Raw genomic sequence first — 15,961 nt, forward strand, 5'->3', positions numbered from 1 at the left:
AAGAACAAAATCTTATTTACATTGATGACCTACCACAGCCAACCCCTAATCTGGACGACGCTGGGCCAATTGTGCGCTGTCCTATGGGACTCCCAATCACGGCTGGTTGTGATACAGCCTGGAATCGAACGCATCTAACTGAGATGTAGTGCCTTAGACCGCTGTGCCATTCTTGGACATGCAATTAGATGCAGTCCTATCATTATCATGTATTTCAATGGTAAAGACTGGTTGCTTATCTCTGCTAGCCGACAGGGGACCTGTCACACAAATGTTACAGTACGTAATTCATAGACCTATGGGACGTCATCAAGAGATCAAATTCTGATAACATTCTGGAATCTGAATATCCACTATAAACAGACGTAAATGACACCATTGACAGAGGCTGACTAATGATGTGTTGTCAAAAATAGTGAGTGTTTACAGCTAATAAGTAAAATTATAGTAGTTTATCAGTGGGTGTTTGCAAGTGTATATTTAAGTAGGGCTGTGATCGAAGTCGTACGCGCGCGTCGCTGTCAGTTTGCGAACGCAAGCGCGTCACCGACTCCGAAGGCAACTGCGGTAAGTAAAACAAGGATTGGTCGAGAGACAATTCGGCATACTTTAAACTCGAGATCAGAAGTCCCTTATTTTGGAACAAAAAACATCCTCTTGGCTTTCATAACTGGCCGAACTTGTTAAAGTTTTTCAGGAGAAACTATAAGGTAAGTGTAAATTATTTTGCATCAGATATTGAGTATCGAAGAAATGCTAGGTGGGGAAAATGACGATGTGGCTGTAGTTTTTGCGCCTCCTTTTTATGTCTCAAAATGGCGGACAGGCCGATTGGAGCAGCAGGTAGCTAGCTAGCTGGTCATCAGAGTTGTAAATGACTGTGTTAACCAACTAGTGGCACTGGTCGATTTGCATGTAAGTAACTTATTAACCTGCTTTAAGTTACCATTTGAATCTAACTTGCACCTATTTTTCCAAGTAAATGATCAAATTGATTCGATAATTTTATATCAACTTTACAGCTCACAAGGCAGCTAACTAATGTTGTTCAGACAGTGGAAATAATCATCAATTATGTGTGTAGGTAGCTAACCTAATAAACTAGTTTATTTACTGACTTGTTGCAATATCTTTTATCGATGTAGCTAGTTAACTTTAACTAATATTTTGCGGAGTATATTGGTGAAGTTCAATTCATTACTTCACCTCGCATTCGAATTGTTAGGCTAGCTAGCGTGCGCGCTCTAGTCTACCCTGCGTTCGCTTGGCGATCATATGTAGGTCATGATTTGAGACCGTTATTAAACATACCCGCTACAAATACTTACCAACTAATGTGTGGTGTTGAGTGTAAAACGATATCTAGCTATCTGCTTGAACACTTTGTGACAAGCTAGATAACTTTAGCTAGGTAACGTTACCTACGATTTTAGAATGTTCAATAATGGGAAAGGGCGTATGCAATCGGTTGTATTTAATTTATTTAGACATCTATTTAATAAGTAACTAGCTAAGTCTAAATATGTTATTTTTCTAGTTTTGGCCAAATGTCATGTGAAACAATAGCTGTGGTCTGACATTTTTATACCTTTTTTAGCTCCGCTAGCTACCAAGCTAGTTGTATGTTTCCTGTGTAGCCACTGGCTACCCTACTCCATCCATAACGTTACATTGGACAACTTTGATCAACATTTTGTGAAATGTCATCAGCAAGGCTCTACATTAGACCGGTACCGTTTTTACAGAAATCTTTCACTGCAAGTTGGCTCTGTTTCACGAATCACCTAAGTCTGAATTTATGCATTCAGTTTATAAAAATAAGGGTGGAGCACATTGGTGAAAAAAATTGAGTTGTAGGAAAACTACCATTTGTATTGACCAATAACTTCAGCTTGAAACCTATGTTTTCTAAAATACTTTTTCCTTTTATTTGGTGATTGATATCGATTAAGGATCGAGTATAGTCTGTTTGATCACATGTGGGTTGAAAGGCAGTGATACCCTCTATTCGGTTAGAAAAGACACCACCCCTCTGCTACTGCAGAATGGATCCTTCAGCCAGCATCGCTTTGAAACTGACAAGTCATTCTCCTCCTCGCCCGCCTTGTGGATGGTACCCCTGTCTTGTTTGTAGCCTGGATCCTTTGCTTTACAGTCCACCTCCCCTTAATGTACCATTTCATCCTGGACAGACCAGAGCTTGGCTACGCCTGTAAGGATTGCTGCAGCAGCTGATGCAACGGAAATGATGATGGGATTGTTTTAGGAGTGGCGCTTCAATTAATAAATCGGTAGCTATAATTCCTCCTCCAGTTGTAGCTAATGTGGTTCTTGGTTGAATAGGTACAGTCATTTATGTAAGCAATCAGAGATGTTGAAGTTCTAAGATCTGTTAATAAGCTACTTGTTTGCGGTTGCAGGCTTGACAACTTTCCAGACTCATTTAGAAAATAAAGCACATTATTATCGTGAGAATATAAACACGTGTACCCTCAAGTATCTATTGTGCAAAATGGCTAATCAGTAATCATTGTATTTGTGTTTCTCATAATGGCCTCAATACACACATGCTGTGATATTTGGCTGTTATCAGAGGTGGGACTATGTCAACTGGACTGAGTGTTCAGCCTGCCTTTCAGTTTTTTGAGTAGTACCTGACCAATAGCGACATCGAAAATGTGTTTTTTCAGATTGCTCTGGGGAGGGTGTTTGATTACCCTCTCTGTGGAGGAGGCGGCAGGGTAAGGGAGATGGAGAGGATGAGACGGGGTGTGTCATTTTTGTGAATGCCGAGTGCCTCACTGACAGTCAGCACCAGATGCCCACGTTACCCTGATTTGAGCTTCAGCCCAGAGGTCACAGTAGGACAGTGGCTGACCTTCAGCACAGGGGGACTGGTCTAACACACTGCTAGTAATGACCTGCCGGGCCAGCAGCTCCCCTCCTTTCTCCGGATCTGGGACAGCCAGGTTGGGTTCACCTTCACATGACTGCTTGGTGCCACTGCTCATTCAATGGGTTTTGATTGGAAATCAGTCTTTCCAGGATTCTGTAATCCCACATTTTTGAATCAATAATTTCCTGCATATTATGCGAGGACTTGGAAATCACTGCACTATTTCCGCATAAGTCAAACCATCACAATATTGTTGCATAAAACTGACCCATCACTGCAGTAACAAAAGGCCTGCTATTTCAACTAATCACTGCACATTTACTGCATAATTGGGGTCAATCAAGCCACCTCTCACCCAAGAACGTTCCCCAAATTTGTCAATTGATGCATATGTCAGAATTGCCTTAGCAAAATCGGGCATTTTTGCCTGAAATTCCCCCCGACATCCTGGAAAGACTGGGAAATATGGTGACTGTATGTGTATCTTCTGTTAGCTTATGCCATTGTTCTATATAGCAGCTTGATTCCCAAATCCTGTAATGTGTAACTAAAAATGGATAATGTCTTGATCCCTGATTTGCACAGTGCACTGCATAGCCTATACTGAAAACCCTTAATTGTATATGTTCTCATCAGTTTAATGTTGGCCTATGTGCAGTCAACTTGGATTTGTTAAGTAGCCTTATCCTATGTAATTTTGGTGCATTTTAAAGCACTTTGAGATTAATTATGTAATGGAATAGCATTATAAAAGTTTGTCTTGTCAGTGGTTTAGCTCACTGATGTGTTGCCCTGGCCTGTAGCAGCACCTCTTCTCAGACTCTCCCAGAGTCCTGTTTGTAGCACAGACCAGTGTTGCTGCTGAGCACAGCACTCCCTCAGAGGATGTTTACTTTGATCTGCTAATCATGGCTTTTCTATCAGGGGACTCTTAACAGCATTGATGGCTAGACCATGCTTTATTGGACTCACTTAGCTTCTCGGCAGCAGCAGTGCACATTCAGTCACTGCACTCGATCATGATTCCTCCCTCCTGCAATCTGTTTCAATTGGACTGCTTAAATATGCATGGAAGGAAGAGTAGCCAAGATTGACTTCTCCCACAACTCTCGCTGGGATGTGGCTAGTCAACAACGCTAAGATATGTTCAGTTTGATATGTGTTAAGTTTAAGAATGAATGCTATATGTGAATGAATAGTAGCAGCAGCCTTCCATTTTATCCCTGGATACTTTAGCTTGTATAATAGCTATTGCAGCCAGCCCAGTTGATATCCCCTGGAAGACTGCAGTGTGTGCCAGATGTTCAATCCCATCATTATCAATTAGTGATAAAGCTCTTCAAATAATTTCTGCAGGAGTGCCCTGCTTGCCTAGAAGGGAAATATTGTGCAAAGCTGGTAATTCTTTACAGAATAACTAGCTCTGAAAATCCCATCTGAATGTAGCCTAGGCTATGTTGGAGGTTCTGGCTGTTCCAGCTGTTATTTTAGGAGAACCCCCCCCCGCTTGCCCATGTAGTCATGGGTGAACAGGGTGTACAGGAGGGGGCTGAGCACGCACCCTTGTTGGGCCCCAGAGTTGTGGTGATGTTTCCTACCTTCACCACCTGGGGGCGGCTCGTCAGGAAGACAAGGACCCAGTTGCACAGGGTGGGGTCGAGACCAATGGTCTTGAGCTTAATGACGAGTTTGGAGGGTACTGTGGTAAATGCTGAGCTGTAATCGATGAACAGCATTCTTACATAGGTATTCCTTTTGTCCAGGTGGGTTAGGGCAGTGCAGTGTGATTGCGTAGTCTGTGGACCTATTAGGGTGGTAAGCAACTTGGAGTGGGTCTAGGGTGTCAGGTATGGTGGAGGTGATATGATCTCTCAAAGCACTTCATGATGACGGATAGTCATTTTGCTCAATGGTCACCCTCCTTGAAGCATGTGGGAACAGCAGACTGGAATAGGGATTGATTGAATATGTCTGTAAACACACCAGCCAGCTGGTCTGTGCATGCTCTGAGGACGTGGCTAGGGATGCTGTCTGTGCCGGCAACCTTGCGAGGGTTAACACGTTTATATGTTTTACTCACGATGGCTGTGGTGAAGGAGAGTCTGCAGGTTTTGGTAGCGGGCAGTGGCACTGTATTGTCCTCAAAGCGAGCAAAGAAGTTGTTTCGTTTGTCTGGGAGCAAGACGTCAGTGTCCGCGACGGGGATGGTTTTCTTTTTGTAATCCGTGATTGACTGTAGACCCTGCCAATAACAGTGGGGAGAACAAGTATTTGATAGACTGCCGATTTTGCAGGTTTTCCTACTTACAAAGCATGTAGAGGTCTGTATTTTTTTTTTAGCATAGGTACACTTGTGAGAGACGGAATCTAAAAATCCAGAAAATCACTGATTTTTAAGTAATTCATGTGCATTTTATTGCATGACAAAAGTATGATACATCAGAAAAGCAGAAAAAAGCATTTTAATATTTGGTATAGAAACCTTTGTTTGCAATTAGAGATAATGTTTCCTGCAGTTCTTGACCAGGTTTGCACACACTGCAGCAGGGGTTTTTGCCCACTCCTCCATTACAGACCTTCTCCAGATCCTTCAGGTTTCGGGGCTGTCCCTGGGCAATACGGACTTTCAGCTCCCTCCAAATAATTTCTATTGGGTTCAGGTCTGGAGACTGGCTAGGCCACTCCAGGACCTTGATGCTTCTTACGGAGCCACTCCTTAGTTGCCCGGGCTGTGTGTTTTGGGTCGTTGTCATGCTGGAAGACCCAGCCACGACCCATCTTCAATGCTCTTACAGAGGGAAGGAGGTTGTTGGCCAAGATCTTGCGATACATGGCCCCAAAGAATGATGTTTCCACCTCCATGCTTCACGGTTGGGATGGTGTTCTTTGGGTTGTACTCATCTTTCTTCTTCAAACACAGCAAGTGGAGTTTAGACGAAAGCTATATTTTCGTCTCAAGACCGCATGACCTTCTCCCATTCCTCCTCTGGATCATCCAGATGGTCATTGGCAAACTTGTGTGCGCTGCAGGATTTTAATCCATGGCAGTGTAGTGTGTTACTACTGGTTTTCTTTGAGACTGTGGTCCCAGCTCTCTTCAGGTCATTGACCAGGTCCTGCCGTGTAGTTCTGGACTGATCCCTCACCTTCCTCGTGATCATTGATGCCCCATGAGGTGAGATCTTGCATGGAGCCCCAGAGCGAGGGTGATTGGCGGTCATCTTGAACTTCTTCCATTTTTCGAATAATTGAGCCAACAGTTGTTGCCTTCTCACCAAGCTGCTTGCCTAATGACCTGTAGCCCATTCCAGCCTTGTGCAGGTCTACAAATGTATCCCTGATGTCCTTACACATCTCTCTGGTCTTGGCCATTGTGGAGAGGTTGGAGTCTGTTTGATTGAGTGTGTGGACAGGTGAGTGTCTGGTGAGTGAGTGGTGAGTGTCTGGTGTGTGGACAGGTGTCGATACAGGTAACGAGTTCAAACGGGTGCAGTTAATACAGGTAATGAGTGGAGAACAGGAGGGCAGCTTAAATAAAAACGAACAGGTCTGTGAGAGCTGGAATTCTTACTGGTTGGTAGGTGATCAAATACATATGTCATGAAATAAAATGCACATTAATTAAACAATCATACAATGTGATTTTCCGTTTTTTTTCTTTTTTGATTCCGTCTCTCACAGTTGAAGTGTCCCTATGATACAAATTACAGACCTCTACGTGCTTTGTAAGTTGGAAACACTGCTGATTTTGCGGGTTATCAAATACTTGTTCTCCCCACTGTACATCTTGAATTGTGACTATTTTGTCTCTATACTGATGCTTAGCTTGTTTGATTGCCTTGCAGAGGGAATAGCTACACTGTTGGTATTCGGTCAGGTTTCCAGTCGCCTTGCCATGATTAAAAGCGGTGGTTCGTGCTTTCTGTTTTGCGCATATGCTGCCATTGATCCACAGTTTCTGGTTGGGGAAGGTTTTAATAGTCACCGTGAGTACAACATCACCGATGCACTTGCTAATAAACTCGCCCACCGAATCGGCGTATACGTCAATATTGTTGTCTTAGGCTACCCGGAACATAATCCAGTCCACGTGATCGAAGCAATCATGGAGCGTGGAATCAGATTTGTCGGACCAGCATTGAACAGACCTGAGCACGGGCGTTTCCTGTTTTAGTTTCTGTCTATAGGCTGGGAGCAACAAAATGGAGTCGTGGTCAGATTTGCCAAAAGGAGGGTGAGGGAGGGCTTAGTTTGTGTCTCGGAAGTTAGAGTAGCAATGATCTAGAATGCTGCCAGCCCGGGTCGCGTATTCTATATGCTGATAACATTTAGGGAGCCTTGTTTTCAGATTAGCTTCGTTAAAGTCACCAGCTACAATAAATAAAGCCTCAGGATTAGAGGTCGACCGACTATGATTTTTCAACGCCGATACCGATTACTGGAGGACCAAAAAAAGCCGATACCGATTATTGGAGGACCAAAAAAAGCCGATACCGATTAATCGGCCAATTTTTTTAATTTATTTTTTTAAATATTTTTTTGTAATAATGACAATGCTGAATGAACACTTATTTTAACTTAATATAATACATCAATAAAAATCAATTTAGCCTCAAATAATGAAACATGTTTAAATGATGCAAAAACAAAGTGTTGGAGAAGAAAGTAAAAGTGCAATATTTGCCATGTGAAAAAAGCTAATGTTTGAGTTCCTTGCTCTGAACATGACAACATATTTTTAAATTTAATTTACTAGGCAAGTCAGTTAAGAACAAATTCTTATTTTCAATGACGGCCTAGGAACAGTGGGTTAACTGCCTGTTCAGGGGCAGAATGACAGATTTTTTTTGTACCTTGTCAGCTCGGGGATTTGAACTTGCAACCTTTCAGTTACTAGTCCAATGCTCTAACCACTAGGCTGAAGGTTGGTGGTTCCTTTTATCATGAGACTTCAATATTCCAAGGTAAGAGGTTGTAGTTAATATAGTATTTATGGGCCTATTTCTCTCTATACCACTTGTATTTCATTAACCTTTGACTATTGGATGTTCTTATAAGCACTTTAGTATCGCCAGTGTAACAGTATAGCTTCCGTCCCTCTCCTGGCCCCTACCTGGGCTCAAACCAGGAACACTTCGACAACAGCCACACTCGAAGCAGCGTTACCCATCGCTCTGCAAGGGCCGCGGCTTTTGTGGCGCAAGGGGAACAACCGCTCCAAGTCTCAGGGCGAGTGACGTTTGAAACGCTATTAGTGCGCACCCCGCTAACTAGCTAGCTATTTCACATCGGTTACACCAGCCTAATCTCGGGAGTTGATAGGCTTGAAGTCATAAACAGCGCTGTGCTTGCAAAACGCACTAAAGTGCTGTTGGAATGAATGCTTACGCGCCTGCTGCTGCCTACCATCTCTCAGTCAGACTGCTCTATCAATATCAAATCATAGACTTAATTTTAACATAACACACAGAAATACTAGCCTTTGGTCATTAATATGGTCAAATCCGGAAACTATCATCTCGAAAACAAGATGTTTATTCTTTCAGTGAAATGCGGAACCGTTCCGTATTTTATCTAACAGGTGGCATCCATTAGTCTAAATATTCCTGTTACATTGCACAACCTTCAATGTTATGTCATAATGATGTAAAATTCTGGCAAATTAGGTGGCCCAAACTGTTGCATATACCCTGAATCTGCGTGCAATGAACGCAAGAGAAGTGACACTGGTTAATTTCATCTGGTTAATATTGCCTGCTAACCTGGATTTCTTTTAGCTAAATATGCAGGTTTAAAAATATATACTTCTGTGTATTGATTTTAAGAAAGGCATTGGTTTTTATGGTTAGGTACAGTCGTGCAAAAATTATGCTTTTTTTTGTAAATGCGCTTTTAAATAATCCCCCTGCTTTGCATCGATTATATGCAGCGCAGGACAGGCTAGATAAACTAGTAATATCATCAACCATGTGTAGTTAACTAGTGATTATGGTTGGTTGATTTTTTTTATAAGATAAGTTTAATGCTAGCTAGCAACTTACCTTGGCTTCTACTGCATTCGCGTAACAGGCAGACTCCTCGTGGAGTGCAATGAGAGGCAGGTGGTTAGAGCGTTGGACGAGTTAACCATAAGGTTGCATGATTGATCCTGTAGCTGACAAGGTAAAAATCTGTCGTTCTGCCCCTGAATAAGGCATTTATCCCACCGTTCCTAGCCTGTCATTGAAAATAAGAATGTGTTCTTAACTGACTTGCCTAGTTAAATAAAGGTGTAAAAAAAAAAGCCAAATCGGTGTCCAAAAATACCGATTTCCGATTATGAAAACTTGAAATCGGCCCTGATTAATCGGTCGACCTTTAGTAATAATACATCAAGATAACAAAATGCTGCTTAGTTTCTTTAGAACATAAAGCAACCATTTCTGTTGGCGCCATGATGAAGACATTCATTATTTAATGTGACCACATGAGTTGAAAGCATCCAGTCAGACTATAGTGTCCTGAAATGTATCGTGGAAACAGTAATTTGATTTAAACTCGTATTATAACCAGTTATACTTTTAATCCTTGTTTTGACTTCATTACCTGCTTTTGTCAGGTCCCTTCGGTAGTTATCAGGGACATGTTTCATGTTTTACATTATTGACTGTAGCAGGGCTCTACGCTGACCTTACTTACAAGGAGAATTTGTGGGCCTAAGTTGAAGAATGTAAGTGCACAGAAGACCTATTCGCACGGGACTAGTATTACTAGAGAAAATTGATTATGTAATTATTAACCCTGAATGGTTGTTAATCCAGTGGGCAATTCGGATGGGATTATTTTTTTCTTTGCCAAACTCCCCCCTGTAATTATTTTTGTTTCATTAAATTGACATTTTTTTTCTATGCGTGAAGATATTTCAATAAGTCCAGGGATACACCGATAACTTGAGCTTTTGTTCCCAAGTTTGTAAACCATACCAAACCAATTTTGGTATAGATTCGCCATAATATTCGACTTGAGGAAGTGTCATCATAATCCTTAGGATAATTTAGCCAACTGCAGTATGTCCTAAATGCCTCCTAGCCTTGAGATGCATTTTAAGACTATGGTTGTGAAAGTGAACGTATCATTTCCAAAAGTTTAGGTCAGTTTTATTGTTCTTTGCCATCTATTAACAGCAAGGGTCACATTAAATGATCACTATTTTTTTACTGGTCATTTAGCAATGTTAAATTAATACGCACAAAACATTTACAGTACCAGTCAAAAGTTTGGACACATTTAAAACTATTTTCTACATTGTACAATAGTAGTGACTGCATCAAAATGATGTAATAGCACATATGGAATCATGTACAGTTGAAGTCAAAGTTTACATACACCGTAGCCAAATATATTTAAATCCAGTTTCACAATTCCAGACATTTAATCCTAGTAAAAGTTCCCTGTTTTAGGTCAGTTAGGATCACCACTTTATTTTTAAGATTGTGAAATGTCAGATTAATAGTAGTGATTTATTTAAGCTCATGTTTCTTTCATCACATTCCCAGTGGGTCAGAAGTTCACATACTCAATTAGTATTTGGTAGCATTGCCTTTAAATTGTTTAACTTGGGTCAAACATTTCGGGTAGCCTTCCACAATGTTCCCATAATAAATTGGTTGAATTTTGGCCCATTCCTCCTGACAGAGCTGGTGTAACTGAGTCATGTTTGTAGGCCTCCTTATGCGCACAAGCTTCTTCAGTTCTGCCCACACATTTTCTAAGGGATTGAGGTCAGGGCTTTGTGATGGACACTCCAATACCTTGACTTTGTTGTCCTTAAGCCAGTTTGCCACAACTTTGGAAGTATGCTTGGGGTCGTTGTCAATTTGGAAGACTTGAATGTCCACATGGACCATGACCCCAAGCATACTTCCAAAGTTGTGGCCTACCAAGCTTAAACTGAGTTATTGATGTTGCTTCAATATATCCACACAATTTGTCTCCCTCATACCATCTATTTTGTGAAGTGCACCAGTCCCTCCTGCAGCAAAACACCCCACAACATGATGCTTCCACCCCCGTGCTTCACGGTTGGGATGGTGTTCTTCGGCTTGCAAGCCTCCCCCTTTTTCCTCCAAACATAACGATGGTCGTTATGGCCAAACAGTTCTGTTTTTGTTTGATCAGACCAGAGGACATGGCTTCTTCCTTGCTGAGCGGCCTTTCATGTTATGTCGATATTGGTCTCGTTTTTACTGTGGATGTAGATACTTTTGTACCTGTTTCCTCCAGCATCTTCTCAAGGTCCTTTGCTGTTCTCGGATTGATTTGCACTTCTCACCACAGTACGTTCATCTCTAGGAGACAGAACGCGTCTCCTTCCTGAGCGGTATGACTGCTGCATGGTCCCATGGTGTTTATACTTGCGTTTTATTTTGTACAGATGAACATGGTACCTTCATGCATTTGGAAATTGCTCCCAAGGATGAACCAGACTTGTGGAGGTCTACCATTTTTTTTCTGAGGTCTTGGCTGATTTCTTGTGATTTTCCCATAATGTCAAGCAAAGAGGCACTGAGTTTGAAGGTAGGCTGTGAAATACATCCACAGGTACACCTCCAATTGACTCAAATGATGTCAGTTAGCCTATCAGAAGCTTCTAAAGCCATGACATAATTTTCTGGAATTTTCTAAGCTGTTTAAAGGCACAGTCAACTTAGTGTACAGTCGTGGCCAAAAGTTGAGAATGACACATTCATTTTCAGTCTGCTGTCTCAGTTTGTATGATGGCCATTTGCATATACTCCATGTTATGAAGAGTGATCAGATTAATTGCAAAGTTCCTCTTTGCCATGCAAATGAACTGAATCCCCAAAAAACCTTTCCACTGCATTTCAGCTCTGCCACAAAAGGACCAGCTTACATCATGTCAGTGATTCTCTCATTAACACAGGTGTGAGTGTTTACGAGGACAAGGCTGGCGATCACTCTGTCATGCTGATTGAGTTCGAATAACAGACTGGAAGTTTCAAAAGGAGGGTGGTGCTTGGAATCATTGTTCTTCCTCTCAACCGTGGTTACCTGCAAGTGAACATGTGCCGTCATTGCTTTGCACAAAAAGGGCTTCACAGGCAAGGATATTGCTGCCATTAAGATTTCACCTAAATCAACCGTTTATCAGATCAAGAACTTCAAGGAGAGGTGTTCAAATGTTGTTTAGAAGGTTTAGGGTGCCCAAGAAAGTCCAAGCTCCAAGACCATCTCCTAAAATTGATTCAGCTGTGGTATCGGGGCACCACCAGTACAGATCTTGCTCAGGAATGGCAGCAGGCAGGTGAGAGTGCATCTGCGTGCAGTGACACTTTTGGAGGATGGCCTGGTGTCAAGAAGGGCAGAAAATAAGTCACTTCTCTCCAGGAAAAACATCAGGGACAGACTGATATTCTGCAAAAGGTACAGGGATCTGACTACTGAGGACTGGGGTAAAGTCATTTTCTCTGAATCCCATTTTCCGATTGTTTGGGGCTTCAGGAAAAAAAGCTTGTCCGGAGAAGACAAGGTGAGCGCTTCCATCAGTCCTGTGTCATGCCAACAGTAAAGCATCCTGAGACCATTCCTGTGTGGGGTTGCTTCTCAGCCAAGGGAGTGGGCTCACTCACAATTTTGCTAAGAACACAGCCATGAATAAAGAATGGTACCAACACATCCTCCGAGAGCAACTTCTCCCAACCATCCAGGAACAGTTTGGTGACGAACAATGCCTTTTCCAGCATGATGGAGCACCTTGCCATAAGGCAAATGTGATAACTAAGTGGCTCGGGGAACAAAATATTGATATTTTGGGTCCATGGCCAGGAAACTCCTCAGACCTTAATCCCATTGAGAACTTGTGGTCAATCCTCAAGAGGCGGGTGGACAAACAAAAATTCACGAATTCTGACAAACTCCAAGCATTGATTATGCAAGAATGGGCTGCCATCAGTGTCCCAGAAGTTCATTGACAGCATGCCAGGGCAGATTGCAGAGGGCTTGAAAAAGAAGGGTCAACACGGCAAATATTGACTCTATGCATCAACATGGAATTGTCAATTAAAGCCTTTGACACTTGCGAAATGCTTGTAATTATACTTCAGTATTCCATAGTAACATATGACAAAAATATCTAAAGACACTGAAGCAGCATACTGTGGAAATTAAAAATTTGTCGTTCTCAAAACGTTTGGCCACGACTGTGAACTTCTGACCCACTGGAATTGTGACAAGGAATTATAAGTGAAATAATCTCTAAACAATTGTTGGAAAAATTACTTGTCATGCACGAAGTAGATGTCCTAACTGACTTGCCAAAACTATAGATTGTTAACTTCTTGGTGACGGCAGTATTTTCTCGTCTGGATGAAATTCATTTCTAAATTCAACCCCCTGCTACTCATCCCCAGAAGATTGGATATGCATATTATTAGTAGATTTGGATAGAAACCACTCTGAAGTTTCTAAAACTGTTTGAATCATGTCTGTGTATAACAGAACTTATTTAGCAGGCGAAACCCCGAGGACAAACCATTCAGATTTTGAGGTCACGCTCTTTTCAATGGGTGTTCATTGGGAATCCAGATTTCTAAGGGACCTTCTTGCCGTTCTGATCGCTTCCACTGGATGTCGACAGTCTTTGGAAATTTGTTGGGTTTTTTTCCTTTGTGTAATGAAGTACGGCCTTCTTGAACGAGGGGCACCTGAAGTGTACTGTTAGAGGCGCTTGACCAGAAAGCGTGCTTCAGTTTGTTTTCTTCCTGTATTGAATACAGATCATCCCGTCTTCAATTTTATTGATTATTTACGGTTAAAAATACCTGAAGTTCTATTACAAAAGTAGTTTGAAATGTTTTGGCAAAGTTTACAGCTAACTTTTGAGATATTTTGTAGTCACGTTGCACAAGTTGGAACCAGTGTTTTTCTGGATCAAACGCGCCAAATAAATGGACATTTTGGATATATATCGATGGAATGAATCGACCAAAAGGACCATTTGTGATATCTATGGGACATATTGGAGTGCCAACAAAAGCAGCTCATCAAAGGTAAGGCATGAATTATATTTTTTATTTCTGCGTTTTGTTGCACCTGCAGGGTTGAAATGGTTTCTCTCTTTGTTTACGGAGGTGCCATCCTCAGATAATAGCATTGTTTGCTTTTGCCGAAAAGCCATTTTGAAATCTGATATGTTGGCTGGATTCACAAGTGTAGCTTTAATTTGCTTTCTTGCATGTGTGATTTAATGAAAGTTTGATTTTTTTATAGTAATTTATTTGAATTTGGCGCTCTGCATTTTCCCTGGCTTTTGCCCACGCTAGCGTCCCATTGTCCCAATCATCCCATCATTGTCCCATCATTGTCATGTTGAAAAACAAATGATAGTCCCAGTAAGCACAAATCAGATGGGATTGTGTATCGCTGCAGAATGCTATGGTAGCCATGCTGGTTAAGTGTGCCGCCTCCATGCATCACGGTGGGAACCACACATGTGTAGATCTGTTCACCTACTCTGCGTCTCACAAAGACATGGCGGTTTGAACCAAAAATCCCAAATTTGGACTCATCAGACCAAAGGACAAATTTCCACCGGTCTAATGTCAGTTTCTTGGCCCAAGCAAGTTTTCTCATTGGTGTCCTTTAGTAGTGGTTTCTTTGCAGCAATTCAACCATGAAGGCCTGATTTCATGCAGTCTCCTCTGAACAGTTGATGTGTGTAACTTGAACTCTGTAGCATTTATTTGGGCTGCAATTTGAGGCTGGTAACTAATGAACTTGTCCTTTGCAGCAGAGGTAACTCTGGGTCTTCCTTTCCTGTGGTGGTCCTCGTGAGCCAGTTTCATCATAGCACTTGATGGTTTTTGTGACTGCACTTGAAGAAACTTTCAAAGTTCTTTGTTTCGTTTTTACTGACCTTCATGTCTTAAAATAATGGACTGTTGTTTCTTTGCTTATTTAACTTATGGCTAGAGGTTCCGCTAGCGCTACCCCTTGACAACAACATTCTGCTGAAAAGGCAGTGCGCGAAATTCAAAAATATATTTTAGAAATATTTAACTTTAACACATTAACGTGCAATACACCAAATGAAAGACACTTCTTGTTAATCTACCCATCGTGTCTGATTTCAAAAGGGCTTTACAGCGAAAGCACAACATATGAAGTCAGAGCCAAGTCAAACACAGCCATTTTTCCAGCCAAAGAGAAGTCACAAAAACAGAAACATAGATAATGAATCACAAACCTTTGATCTTCATCAGATGACGCTCATATGACATGTTACACAATACATGTATGTTTTGTTCGATAAAGTTCATATTTCTATCCAAAAATCTGTTTACATTGGCGCGTTACATTCAGTGATGTTTTGCTTCCAAAACATCCTGTGATTTTGCAGAGAGCCACATGAATTTACAGAAATACTCATAATTAATAAACATTGATAAAAGATAGTAGTGTTATTCACAGAATTAAAGATGCACTTCTCCTTAACCTCTCTGAACCACCCATACCGGATCCGGGATAATTGTCATCAGCAACGCTGAATTGCATAGCGCCACAGTCAATATTACTAGAAAATATTCATATTCATGAAATCACAAGTGCAATATTGCAAAACACAGTTTAGCCTTTTGTTAATCCACCTGTCGTGTCAGATTGTGAATTATGCTTTACAGCGAAAGCAATACAAGCGTTTAAGTTTATCGATCACTCGACAAAACAATAAGTACACTTAGCATCAGGTAACTTGGTCACAAATCAGAAAAGCAATCAAATTAATCGTTTACCCTTTGATCTTCAGATGTTTTCACTCACGAGACTCCCAGTTAAACAACAAATGTTACTTTTGTTCCATAAAGATACTTTTTATATCCAAATACCTCCGTTAGTTTGGTGCGTTATGCCCAGGAATCCACCGAAAAGAGCGGTCACGACAACGCAGACAAATTCCAAATTATATCCATTATGTCCACAGAAACATGTCAGATGTTTTTTTATAATCAATCCTCAGGGTGTTTTTCAAATATCTATTCGATAATATCAACCGGGACAGTTGGCTTTTCA

General features: G+C 41.4%; 1 protein-coding gene across 4 annotated transcripts in view; it reads left to right on the top strand.

The window, feature by feature from the left end:
- The first annotated feature begins 448 nt into the window (after positions 1-448).
- Positions 449-15,961, top strand: part of LOC110503872 (lissencephaly-1 homolog A) — an 86,618-nt gene continuing 71,105 nt past the window's right edge. Inside the window, exon 1 of one of the 4 annotated variants that reach the window (XM_036962036.1) lies at positions 449-567. The gene's annotated coding sequence lies outside the window, so the exon portion shown is untranslated. Of the gene's footprint in view, positions 711-794; positions 916-15,961 lie in introns of those variants that run through there. The other 3 variants (XM_036962034.1, XM_036962038.1, XM_036962037.1) reach the window with 3 other exon arrangements.

Source organism: Oncorhynchus mykiss, chromosome 24 (genome assembly GCF_013265735.2).
Source record: "Oncorhynchus mykiss isolate Arlee chromosome 24, USDA_OmykA_1.1, whole genome shotgun sequence".
Taxonomy (NCBI): domain Eukaryota; kingdom Metazoa; phylum Chordata; class Actinopteri; order Salmoniformes; family Salmonidae; genus Oncorhynchus; species Oncorhynchus mykiss.